Source organism: Pristiophorus japonicus, chromosome 25 (genome assembly GCF_044704955.1).
Source record: "Pristiophorus japonicus isolate sPriJap1 chromosome 25, sPriJap1.hap1, whole genome shotgun sequence".
In the NCBI taxonomy this organism is placed as follows: domain Eukaryota; kingdom Metazoa; phylum Chordata; class Chondrichthyes; family Pristiophoridae; genus Pristiophorus; species Pristiophorus japonicus.
In genome coordinates this window covers 7537008-7550808 of record NC_092001.1, presented here as the reverse complement: position 1 = coordinate 7550808, position 13801 = coordinate 7537008, and the positions used below count along the sequence as shown (strand labels likewise).

Sequence of the window (13801 nt, the reverse complement as noted above, 5' to 3'; positions counted from 1 at the left end):
TGTATGAACAGAACTTCAGCCTTATTCCCAAGAGAGGTCTGATCTTGGTAACATCCTGGGACTTTGAGATGTTTGAGTGTTATTCACCGCGTTATTTTCATCAGAGTCAAAGGTCCTGATATAATGTGTTTGTTCAAGTGACTGAAACTAATAATAATCATCAGGGGTGCAGCAGTGTCAGTGGAGACTTACCCCCTGTATAAATCACGGCCCATTGCAATGTATCAGCTCAGAGTGTCTGCCGGAGCAGGGGATTCCACTCCAACAGAAGTCGCAGCTTCTCACAGATATGGGGTATCCATTAATCCTTCAGGTAGAAGATATTTATTATCCTGTTCTGGTAGCTGTTGGCGTTCCTGGTAAGCCGATATCTCAACAGTCAGTTATGTAAATCTTTGTTGAATGTGCGACTGTGATTGGTAATCTTTTACTCGCTGCATGTTTTACACAGTCACCTGTTCTGTTCCAGCAGTGAACGATGGGTCGTATCTGTCTCTGCTCTTTCTGTATTGAATTGACTGCTTTATATCTACAACGATCGCTGTGTACCCAAACCTCGAAATTTTAGTACCTTAGTATCTGTAATGAAAGTATTGGATTCAGGAGTCTGGGCTAAGAGCAGGTATCAGACCATCAGTTCTTTTTCTCAGTCGACAAAAGCTTCTTGACCTGCCGAGTATCTCCATTATTTTATGTTTTATATCACACCTTCAGAAATAAGGGTTTCATGTTGTGAACTTACCTGTCCTGGAATATTATTAATGTATGTGTTTCCAGTGATTGAAATTAGACAGCTCACGGTCTTAGTGTTAGATGGAGGGCTGCAATTTAAAATAATAGGATCATGTTTGTTGCATGTATTGTAGATGAAGGGAATTGTTTAGGTAAGTAGACTGATACGTGGGTGTTCTATAGAAATAACATGGTTCCATTTAACTGGGATTCCAATAAGTATTGGTTATCACTGTAATGAAATATTATTTCACTGTGTATGTATCTGAATCTGCTTCGGAGGCCTGGCTACTGAACCGAGTTTGCAGCTGTAAACTTCACATCTCGTTTTCTGCTTCAGCGTTCAATGACTGTCACTAACATTCGTTACAAAATGAAATGTTTTGAGGTTATATTGTATCAGTTTGCACTTTGTCTGTTGGAATCAGGAGCCCTACTATTGATGTAGGAATTACAAGTAGCAGCGGTGATGTAGACATTTTGTTAACAGAACTATCATGCCATCTAGCGCTGCGCTTTAATAAAATAGGATCATGTTTGTTGCATGTATTGGAGACGAAGTGAATTGTTCAGGTGAGTAGACTGATAATTGGGTGTTCTATAGAAATATTAAACTATTCACAGAGGCTTCACCTTTGAACAAACTGACTCTGAGAATAGAAACATTGAAAACGTGGAAGGAGAATAGCATGCAGCTGCAGGATGTTCGCATTGAATCGGTTGTGAAAAAGGCATTGAGAAAGTGATTGGAGACAATGCGGAGAGATGGAGAGGGGCGATGGAGAAATAGACTGAGAAGGAAAACTACAGGGAGGGTGAAGGGAAAGAGAGCGAGAAAGAGAGGGAGAGGGTGGGGATAGAGAGAGGGGCAGTTATGTGAATAATGAATCAGATTGAACTGTTGAAACTTCCAGTACAATTAAGATGACAACATGTGCCTTGAAGGTGACATTAGGATGTTGTGAGATTGTGAGGGTTTTATTCTGTCGCTATGTGGTCCTCAGTCTGTTTTGGTAAATTGTTATTTTACTTGTTTACTGACTGAATATCTAAAGATAATTGAAATGTTGTATAGAATAGAATCCTGCATTTCTTGAGCGTAATGCATTATTAGGATACTGCATTTTAAAAACTCTGTGAACTAAATTCAATACAAAACGAGGCTGGTTTAATTAACATATTAAATATAATTTTACTTCATAAATTTACAGAACACACTTTGTCACCAACGAGCTGTTACCTGACACCAATGGTTGAAAGTATGAATTGAGTTGTGCTACTGGGATTTATGAATTAGATTTCCTCTAACACTCTGCTGCAGGCTCACTGTGAATCCCAGCCTCTCCTCCCACTGTATTCAATCCCCTGTCTCCTCATCCGCTGCTTCAGTTTGTCCGGTTCCCCAAACCCTGTGCTCCAGACTCACCTCCAGCTCCTACATTACATTTTCCTTGTTTCCCTCCCAATCTTACTCACTATCTCCACCTCCAGCTGCATCTTACAATCAGACCCTAAACCTTAAACTCATTGCCAGGGCTCTCGGCCTTTCCCGGTTTGTGTCAGCCCCTTCAGATCTCTTAACATACAGCAACAAATGCCCTACCCTCTCCACAAACCTTCCCGACCTTTAATGTCTTTCCTCCTCCGTCTGGAGATAAAATCCGGTTTAACCCGTTGCATTCGTGCTCCATAAAATCCCTTCTCATTTCCCCACTGGCACTGTGCACTCACTCGTTCCTTCCAGTAGATCCGGTGCTCAATTTATTCGCTTTCTGTACTGATTTCCCAATGCACTATTGATAAATGTGTTTGAAACGTTTCTCTGTCCGAAAGCACTGCCCAGTTCCAGAATCACCTTGCACCGTTCGATGCAGCAACAAAGTCGAAAATTTCACCCAGATTCCGTCGAAATGTTGCTTTGGCACCAGATCTGATCAGTAATTTCTCTGCTTCCTTTTCTCTCCCTTCTTTCTAGTTAACTTGGTGGCGATTGTGATCCTGTCCCGTGGAAAGTGCGGTCTCTCCAAATGTATCACTCGCTACCTGGTAGGAATGGCATGCGCCGATCTCCTGGTCATTATATCTGATCCAATATTAAGCCAGATCCGTCTGATTTATTTCCCATATTCATTCCTGGACATTACTTCCGTTTGCAGTCTCATTGAAGTCATGGTTTTTTCTAGCACGATGGTTTCTGTCTGGTTAACAGTCGCTTTCACTTTTGAGCGATTTGTGGCCATTTGTTGTGAGAAGCTGAAAACAAAATACTGCACCGAGAGAACAGCGGCTGCGATTATCGGAACAGTGACTGTGCTGAGCTGTTTAGAGTGTGTCCCCTGGTATTTTACAAGTGTACCTTACTATATAATTGATAATGTATCCTGGGGTTGTCAGCTTAAACCGAGCTACTATACGTCCATCGCATGGACCGCATTTGTCTTGTTTCACCGCATTTTAACACCTTGCGTTCCATTCTTTCTAATTTTGCTGCTCAATGTTCTGACGGTCAGACGTATTTTAGCGGCCAGTAGAGTCCGCAGGGAGGGAAATCCGAGGCCGCAGCAATGGAGAGAATCACAAGGATATAGAGATGTTGAACCGTAGGAAATCCATCACTTTACTCTTCAGTATAACCGGGAGTTTTATCCTGTTGTGGGCGACACAGGTTGTATTTGACATTTACCAGCGAATTACACATAATTATCCTTCCTCCTTCACTGATCCTCTTTATACCACAGAAAGCGTGGCAGGGTTTCTTCAGCTTCTCAGTTCCTGCAACAACACGTGTATTTATGTGCTGACACAAACTAAATTCAGAGAGGAGCTGCAGAACGTGGTGAAATATCCAATCAATCTAATTCTTAGATTAGTGAAACCATAGAAAGCTCAAAGATTCTAAACACTCGAACATAATCCCATTTCATTATTCATCTCATGCACTCCGCACTGGATGGAAAATATATTTTGCTTTCGGAGCACTGCATCTCAACATGACTCTAAATCTGAATTTGCTAATATATTTTAAAGATATTTGGAACCACTCCACAGACGACACATGATGTGTTTCTCAAATAGACGGCACTAAAGAGCTCGCCTGGACATGCAGTAAATGATTACCCTGCAGGTAAAGGAATATTGGCAAACCCTCCAATCACAGTCACTGCTGTGGTCCTGATGAGAATGGGAGCACTGCGGAGAAATGAGAGAGAAACGCATGGATGGACAGACAGAGAGGTAGACAGATGGACAGAGGGATGGAACAGTGGAAGCCCAGAGACGGGTCGGGATTCGGACCACCAGGACTGTGCTTATCATTTCTCTTTATTTATCTCTGTCTGTCGGTGAATTTTTCTCTATCTCCATTTCTGTTTATCTCTCCCTTTCCAAGACTATCTGTCGGTTATAAATTCCATGTCTGTAACTGTTTTATTTCTCGCTCCCGCAAACCGGCGGCTGCTCAACTCTTTCTGTCACTCTCTGTCTCACTCTATCCTTCTCCGTCCCACCGTGTCTCCCTCCCGCTCTCTCTCTTTCCCTCTCTCCCTTAAACTCGCTCCCTCTCTCTATCAAACTCGCTCCCTCTCTCTCTCTCCCTCCCTCTCTCTTTCTCTCTCTCTTATGTCTGTCTGCCTATCTCTTTATTTATCTATCTGTCCCTCTGTCTCTCTGCATCTCTGTCTCTTTCTCTCTCTCGCTCTTTCTCTCTCTCTATATATAAATACATATATATATAGTCGCCATCTGTCTCTCCATCTCCCTATCACTCCATGTATCTACCTCTCTCTCTCTTCATCTCTCTCCCTCTTCTTATCCATGCCACTCTCCCGCTCTTCAATTCTGTCCATCTTCCTCTCCCTTTACATATCTCTCTCTCTTGCTACTTACTCCATCTGTCTCTTTCCATTTGCATCTCTCTCTCGATCTCTGTCTCTCTCGCTCTCTCTATTTCTCTCTCCCTCTCTCGATGGAGGTAGAGATATAGAAAGTGTTAAAGGGAGATGAAGAGTAGTACAGAGATGACGGATGAAGTAGATATGGAGGAAGATGCAGAAGGAGATGGAGAAATATGAAGTGATACAAGAAGGTAGAGAGAGAAGGAGGAAGAGGTAAAGAGTAAGGGAGAAAGAGGTAAGATGGAGTAAAAGAGAAAGAGGTGGAGATAGCGTTGAGTGATGCAGGTAGATGTAGAGGGAAATGGAAAACGTGTTGGGACAAATGGAGAAGGGTTAGAGAGAGATGGAGAACGGTAGGGAGAGATGTTGAAAGAGTTAGGGAGAGATGGTGAAAGATTTAGGGAGAGATGGTGAAAGAGTTAGGGAGAGATGGTGAAAGTGTTAGGGAGAGATGGTGAAAGAGGTAGGGAGAGATGGTGAAAGAGTTAGGGAGAGATGGTGAAAGAGTTAGAGAGAGAGGGTGAAAGAGTTAGGGAGAGATGGTGAAAGAGTTAGGGAGAGATGGTGAAAGAGTTAGGGAGAGATGGTGAAAGAGGTAGGGAGAGATGGTGAAATAGTTAGAGAGAGATGGTGAAAGAGTTAGGGAGAGATGGTGAAAGAGTTAGGGAGAGATGGTGAAAGAGTTAGGGAGAGATGGTGAAAGAGTTAGGGAGAGATGGTGAAAGAGTTAGGGAGAGATGGTGAAAGAGTTAGGGAGAGATGGTGAAAGTGTTAGGGAGAGATGGTGAAAGTGTTAGGGAGAGATGGTGAAAGAGGTAGGGAGAGATGGTGAAAGAGTAAGAGAGAGAGGCCGAAAGATGTCGAGGGAGATCGAATGAGAGGTACACAGATAGAGAAAGGTAGAGGGAGATTGGGAAAGATGTATAGGGAAATGGAGAATTGTAGAGAGAAATGTATACACAGGTAGAGAGAGATAGAGACAGAGATACAGGGAGATGGTGAAAGGTACAGAGAGATGGAGAATTGTAGAGTGAAATGTATACACAGGTGGAGAGAGATAGAGACAGAGATACAGGGAGATGGTGAAAGGTACAGAGAGATGGAGAATTGTAGAGAGAAATGTATACACAGGTGGAGAGAGATAGAGACAGAGATATAGGGAGATGGTGAAAGGTATAGGGAAATGGAGAATTGTAGAGAGAAATGTATACAGAGATAGAGAGAGATAGAGACAGAGATATAGGGAGATGGTGAAAAATATAGGGAAATGGATAATTGTAGAGAGAAATGTATACACAGGTAGAGAGAGACAGAGACAGAGATAGAGGGAGATGGTGAAAGTTATAGGGAAATGGAGAATTGTAGAGAGAAATGTATACACAGGTAGAGAGAGATAGAGACAGAGATATAGGGAGATGGAGAAAGGTATAGGGAAATGGAGAATTGTAGAGATAAATGTATACACAGGTAGAGAGAGAAAGAGACAGAGATATAGGGAGATGGGGAAAGGTATAGGGAAATGGAGAATTGTAGAGAGAAATGTATACAGAGGTAGAGAGAGATAGAGACAGAGATATAGGGAGATGGGGAAAGGTATAGGGAAATGGAGAATTGTAGAGAGAAATGTATACAGAGATAGAGAGAGATAGAGACAGATATAGGGAGATGGTGAAAGGTATAGGGAAATGGAGAATTGTAGAGAGAAATGTATACACAGGTAGAGAGAGATAGAGACAGAGATATAGGGAGATGGGGAAAGGTATAGGGAAATGGATAATTGTAGAGAGAAATGTATACACAGGTAGAGAGAGATAGAGACAGAGATATAGGGAGATGGGGAAAGGTATAGGGAAATGGAGAATTGTTGAGAGAAATGTATACAGAGATAGAGAGAGATAGAGACAGAGATATAGGGAGATGGTGAAAGGTATAGGAAAATGGAGAATTGTAGAGAGAAATGTATACAGAGGTAGAGAGAGATAGAGACAGAGATATAGGGAGATGGGGAAAGGTATAGGGAAATGGAGAATTGTAGAGAGAAATGTATACAGAGATAGAGAGAGATAGAGACAGAGATATATGGAGATGGTGAAAGAGGTATAGGGAAATGGATAATTGTAGAGAGAAATGTATACAGAGATAGAGAGAGATAGAGACAGAGATATAGGGAGATGGGGAAAGGTATAGGGAAATGGAGAATTGTTGAGAGAAATGTATACAGAGGTAGAGAGAGATAGAGACAGAGATATAGGGAGATGGGGAAAGGTATAGGAAATGGAGAATTGTAGAGAGAAATGTATACAGAGATAGAGAGAGATAGAGACAGAGATATAGGGAGATGGTGAAAGGTATAGGGAAATGGAGAATTGTAGAGAGAAATGTATACAGAGATAGAAAGAGATAGAGACAGAGATATAGGGAGATGGTGAAAGGTATAGGGAAATGGAGAATTGTAGAGAGAAATGTATACACAGGTAGAGAGAGATAGAGACAGAGATATAGGGAGATGGGGAAAGGTATAGGGAAATGGTAATTGTAGAGAGAAATGTATACAGAGATAGAGAGAGATAGAGACAGAGATATAGGGAGATGGTGAAAGGTATAGGGAAATGGAGAATTGTAGAGAGAAATGTATACAGAGATAGAGAGAGATAGAGACAGAGATATAGGGAGATGGTGAAAGGTATAGGGAAATGGAGAATTATAGAGAGAAATGTATACAGAGATAGAGAGAGATAGAGACAGAGATATAGGGAGATGGTGAAAGGTATAGGGAAATGGAGAATTGTAGAGAGAAATGTATACAGAGATAGAGAGAGATAGAGACAGAGATATAGGGAGATGGGGAAAGAGGTACAGAGAGATGGAGAAAGAGGAAGAAGAGAAGTAAGGAGAGAGTGAGAAATAAGTAAATACAAATGGAAGAGGAGGTAGAGGGAGAGATGGAGAAAGAGGCAGAGAGAGATGAGGAAAGAAGATGGAGAAAGAGGTAAAAAGGAGAAAGGGTTAGAAAAGGTGTAAGAGGTAGAACGAGGGAGAGGGAGTTGTGGAAGCTGAGAACTGGGTTTAGAAAGCAATATGTAGGGACTGGTGTGTGGAGTGAGTTTGCATTGTAGGGAGGCAGAAACGGAGGTTCCACTGCACGCTGGTGGAAAGCTCCGTGGATATTCAACCACGGGCTCCCTCGGCGCCTGTCTTCCCTAATTTAGCTGGCAATCCTTCAGTCTCCAGCTTCCCCTCTGACCATCCTGCGTTCCAAGTGTAGTCAGGTAAGGGCACTATACAGATTCACTTTAGTTTAAATCGGGGCTGGACTGCCCTGTGGGATCAGTGCAGTGACGGGGGAACATAGCACAACCTATCTACAAGTCCAGAAAACAAACCGTATCGAGGAAATAAAGTTCTTGTACATAACCCGAGCAGGCTCCTGCGCCGCTTGACGTTGTGAGTGTAATCAGAGGGATAACGGTTCGAAGCTTAGATCTTTCCAAACCGCCCTGGTTTGGGCAATCGGTCAATGAGTAATTCCCCTCAGTGCTCCAGCCAGACACATCAGGATCCACCTCACGTATACAGCCCACATTCTGTTCCGGGAGTGGTCAGGAGGTGTAGGGGACGAGACCGCTGTATCATCGCATTTAACATCTGTATTCGCCTGTTGTCTCTTGCTGGCTGTTGTAAAATCGGCCTGGTTAGTCTTCACAATGAGAAAGTGGGACCAAGACGTTCGGCACACACATTAACGGTAGCCGTTCTCTCTCTGACTTTCTGTGTTTCTATAATTTACCGGAGCCCCTCTGTACAGGATCTATCTATTCCAGTAAGGTGTAAGACTGTATAACAATTGTTCTTCTGTACAGTATCTGGCTCACCCAGTGTGGATTTGGACTTTGTAATAAGTGCACCTGTGTACACTGCGTGCCTGTCAGAGTGAGGCATCAGACTATGTAAGATTTTTTCAACGTATACATTGTGTATCTTTCCCAATGTGGACTCGGACTCTGCAACATGTGTCCCTGTGTACTGTGTGTTTCTCCCAGTGATGGGTCAGACTGTCTAACAAGTGTCCCTGTGTACTCTGTGTCTCTCCCAGTGATGGGTCAGACTGTGTAACAAGTGTCCCTGTGTACTGTGTGTTTCTCCCAGTGAGGGGTCAGACTGTGTAACAAGTGTCCCTGTGTACATTATGTGACTCCCAGTGAGGGGTCAGACTGTGTAACAATTGTCCCTGTGTACATTATGTGACTACCAGTGAGGAGTCAGACAGTGTAACAAGTGTCGCTGTGTACAGTGTGTCTCTCCCAGTGAGGAGTCAGACTGTGTAACAAGTGTCCCTGTGTAAAGTATGTCTCTCCCACTGAGGGGTCAGAATGTGTAACAAGTGTCCCTGTGTACTGTGTGTTTCTCCCAGTGATAGTTCAGACTGTGTAACATGTGTCCCTGTGTACTGTGTGTTTCTCCCTGTGAGGGGTCAGACTGTGTAACAAGTGTCCCTGTGTACATTATGTGACTCCCAGTGAGGAGTCAGACTGTGTAACAAGTGTCCCTGTGTACATTATGTGACTCCCAGTGAGGGGTCAGACTGTGTAACAAGTGTCCCTGTGTACTGTGTGTTTCTCCCAGTGATAGTTCAGACTGTGTAACATGTGTCCCTGTGTACTGTGTGTTTCTCCCAGTGAGGGGTCAGACTGTGTAACAAGTGTCCCTGTGTACATTATGTGACTCCCAGTGAGGAGTCAGACTGTGTAACAAGTGTCCCTGTGTACTGTGTGTCTCTCCCACTGAGGGGTTAGACTGTGTAACAAGTGTCGCCGTGTACAGTGTGTCTCTCCCAGTGAGGAGTCAGACTGTGTAACAAGTGTCCCTGTGTATATTATGTGACTACCAGTGAGGAGTCAGACAGTGTAACAAGTGTCCCTGTGTACATTATGTGACTACCAGTGAGGAGTCAGACAGTGTAACAAGTGTCGCTGTGTACAGTGTGTCTCTCCCAGTGAGGAGTCAGACTGTGTAACAAGTGTCCCTGTGTACATTATGTGACTACCAGTGAGGAGTCAGACAGTGTAACAAGTGTCGCTGTGTACAGTGTGTCTCTCCCAGTGAGGAGTCAGACTGTGTAACACGTGTCCCTGTGTACAGTGTGTCTCTCCCAGTGAGGGGTCAGAATGTGTAACACGTGTCCCTGTGTACAGTGTGTCTCTCCCAGTGAGGAGTCAGACTGTGTAACAAGTGTCCCTGTGTATTGTGTGTTTCTCCCAGTGAGGAGTCAGACTATGTAACACGTGTCCCTGTGTACCGTGTGTCTCTCCCAGTGAGGAGTCAGACTGTGTAACAAGTGTCCCTGTGTACAGTGTGTGTCGCTCCCAGTGAGGAGTCAGAATGTGTAACAAGTGTCGCTGTGTACAGTGTGTCTCTATCAGTGAGGAGCCAGACTGTGTAACAAGTGTCGCTGTGTACAGTGTGTCTCTCCCAGTGAGGAGTCAGACTGTGTAACAAGTGTCCCTGTGTACAGTGTGTGTCGCTCCCAGTGAGGAGTCAGAATGTGTAACAAGTGTCGCTGTGTACAGTGTGTCTCTATCAGCGAGGAGTCAGACTGTGTAACAAGTGACCTTGTGTAAATTATGTCTCCCCCAGTGAGGAGTCAGACTGTGTAACAAGTGTCCCTGTGTACAGTGTGTCTCTCCCAGTGAGGAGTCAGACTGTGTAACAAGTGTCGCTGTGTACAGTGTGTCTCTCCCAGTGAGGAGTCAGACTGTGTAACAAGTATCCCTGTGTAACGTGTGTCTCCCCCAGTGAGGAGTCAGACTGTGTAACAAGTGTTCCTGTGTACACTGTGTGTCTCTCCCAGCGAGGAGTCAGACTGTGTAACAAGTGTCCCTGTGTACATTATGTCTCTCCCAGTGAGTTGTCAGACTGTGTAACAAGTGTCCCTGTGTACATTATGTGTCTCCCAGTGTGGAGTCAGATTCTGTAACAAGTGACCCTGTGTAAATTATGTCTCTCCCAGTGAGGAGTCAGACTGTGTAACAAGTGTCCCTGTGTACAGTGTGTCTCTCCCAGTGAGGAGTCAGACTGTGTAACAAGTGTCGCTGTGTACAGTGTGTCTCTCCCAGTGAGGAGTCAGACTGTGTAACCAGTGTCGCTGTGTACAGTGTGTCTCTCCCAGTGAGGTGTCAGACTGTGTAACAAGTGTCCCTGTGTACAGTGTGTCTCTCCCAGTGAGGAGTCAGACTGTGTAACAAGTGTCCCTGTGTAGAGTGTGTCTCCCAGTGAGGAGATAGACTGTGTAACAAGTGTCCCTGTGTACAGTGTGTCTCCCAATGAGGAGTCAGACTGTGTAACAAGTGTCCCTGTGTACAGTGTGTCTCCCAGTGAGGAGTTAGACTGTGTAACAAGTGTCCCTGTGTACAGTGTGTCTCCCAGTGAGGAGATAGACTGTGTAACAAGTGTCCCTGTGTACAGTGTGTCTCCCAATGAGGAGTCAGACTGTGTAACAAGTGTCCCTGTGTACAGTGTGTCTCCCAGTGAGGAGTTAGACTGTGTAACAAGTGTCCCTGTGTACAGTGTGTCTCCCAGTGAGGAGTTAGACTGTGTAACAAGTGTCCCTGTGTATAGTGTGTCTCCCAGTGAGGGGTTAGACTGTGTAACAAGTGTCCCTATGTACAGTGTGTCTCCCAGTGAGGAGTCAGACTGTGTAACAAGTGTCGCTGTGTTCATTATGTGTCTCCCAGTGAGGAGTCAGACTCTGTAACAAGTGTCCCTACACACCTCCTCAGACCTTGCTCATCCTCGATTTTAATCGCTCCACATTGCCGCCCATATATTCAGCTGCCAAGGCCGTAAACTCTGGAGTTCCCTCCTTAACCATCTTCACAGCTCTACCTCTCCCTCCTCCTCATTTAAACGTTTCTTAAAACCAACTTGCATTTGGTCGTCAATCCTAAAATCTCTACGTGGCTGTGTAAATTGTCTTTATAATAATTGCCTTGTGAGGATTCATTACATTATAGCTGCTCTATAAATGCAAATTGTTGTCCCTGTATTATGTTAATAAAACTCCGACGCTTACTGCAGCTCACACCAGGTCTCATTAAAAACTGGCTTCGTTGTTTGAATATATAAAAGGAAATTCCTCAAAAGTACATCCCAACTTCTCGAAGCGGCACTGTAAATGCGACCTGTATATCTATTGAACTGGTTCGATCTTACTCGGGAGGCTGGATATGCAATTTACACAAGGTAGTGAGACTGCGTGTGAGCAAAAGAGCGCAGCTGGGACTCTGTAAATGCCGACCCACATGAAACGAAAAATGGCCCACCTGTTAATGGTGCGCTTAAGGACAGTCACAGAGACAGTCAGAGACAATCGACTGGTAATGCATCTTTTGTTTGCAACAACGGGGCCTCCAGCTCATGTTGGAGGTGTGGAGGCAAACACCCAGCCAGAGCCTGCAGGTATCAGCAACATACCTGCAGAAACTGCAATGTCAGCGGTCACTTGGCGCGTATATGCAGGAAGTCTGCAGCCAGGTTGATATACGAGGAGGATGGGCCCGAGGTAAGCCCTACGAGGCCAAACGAATACAGGGGTTAATCGCTGGAAGCTGATGTTCAGCGAGTTCATGTGGAGCACATATACAGTTCATATACCAGGACGCCACCAATAATGATGAAAGTGCTCCTCAATGGCATCCCAATATTAATGGAGCTAGACACGAGGGCCAGCCAGTCCCTGATGAGTATCAACCAGTTCAAAAGGTTGTGGGTGTCCAAGGCCAGGAGGCCAAAATTATTGCCGATTGACGCACTGCTGCGGACATTTCCAAAGGAGACCATTCCGGTGCTAGGCAGCACCACGGTAGTCGTGACCCACAAAGATTTGGAGAACAGGTTGCCACTCTGGATTGTCCCGGGGGACGGTCCCGCACGACTGGGGAGGAATTGGCTTGCTGTCATGAACTGGAAATGGGGCGATTACAATGCAATTTCTTCTGTGGAGCGAGTATCATGCTCACAGATCTTGGACAAATTTGATTCATTATTTCAACCCGGCATCGGCACTTTCGTGGGGGCCAAGGTAGTGATTCACATAAACCCGGACGCCAGTCCAGTACACCACAAGGCCAGAGCGGTGCCGTACGTGATACGGGAAAAGATAGAATGCGAATTGGATCGCCTGTTGAGGGAAGGCATCATCTTGCCAGTCAAATTCAGTGACTGGGCGAGCCCAATTGTGCCGGTGCTCAAGGCGGATGGGTCGGTCAGGATATGTGGCGATTACAAGACCACCATCAATCGGGTGTCACTCCAAGACCAGTACCCGCTACCGAGAGTGTAGGACCTTTTACGACGCTATCCGGTGGCAAACTTTTTTCACAATTGGACCTGACCTCAGCTTACATGACCCAGGAGCTGGCGAGTGAGTCGAAGAAGCTGACCACCATCACGACACACAAAGGGTTGTTTGAGTATAACAGTTGTCCGTTCGGGATTCGCTCGGCCGCCGCGATCTTCCAACGAAATATGGAAAGCCGATTCCAAGGACGGTGGTTTTTCAGGACGACATCCTCATCATGGCTTACAATACTGAAGAACACCTCCACAACCTGGAGGAGGTGCTACGCAGACTGGACCGGGTAGGTCAGCGACTGAAAAAGGCGAAGTGCGTCTTCTTAGCTCCAGAGGTAGAATTCCTGGGGCTGAGGGTAGCAGCAGACGGGATCAGCCCTACTGCGTCCAAAAGGGAAGCGATCCAGAGAGCAGCCAGACCCCGTAACACGACGGAGCTACGTTCGTTCCTGGGGCTCCTGAAATATTTTGGTAACTTTCTTCTCCAATTGAGCACGCTGCTAGAGCCACTACACGTGCTCCTACGCAAAGGTCGCGAATGGGTCTGGGGGGACAGCCAGGAACGAACTTTTGATAGAGCATGCAATTTGTTATGTTCCAACAATCTGTTAACGCTATATGACCCATGTAAGAAACTTGTGTAACGATGCGTCGTCCTATGGTGTCGGGTGTGTGTTGCAGCATGTCAATGCCAAGGGTCAGTTACAGCCGGTAGCTTATGCCTCCAGAAGTCTGTCCCAGGCAGAAAGGGGCGACGGGATGGTAGAAAAGGAGGCGCTCACATGTGTAGATGCAGTAAAAAAAATGCACCAGTACCTGTTTGGCAG

General features: G+C 45.2%; 1 pseudogene; it reads left to right on the top strand.

The window, feature by feature from the left end:
* Positions 1-289: 289 nt before the first annotated feature.
* On the top strand, positions 290-13073 carry LOC139238069 (probable G-protein coupled receptor 139; annotated as a pseudogene).
* Positions 13074-13801: the final 728 nt, after the last annotated feature.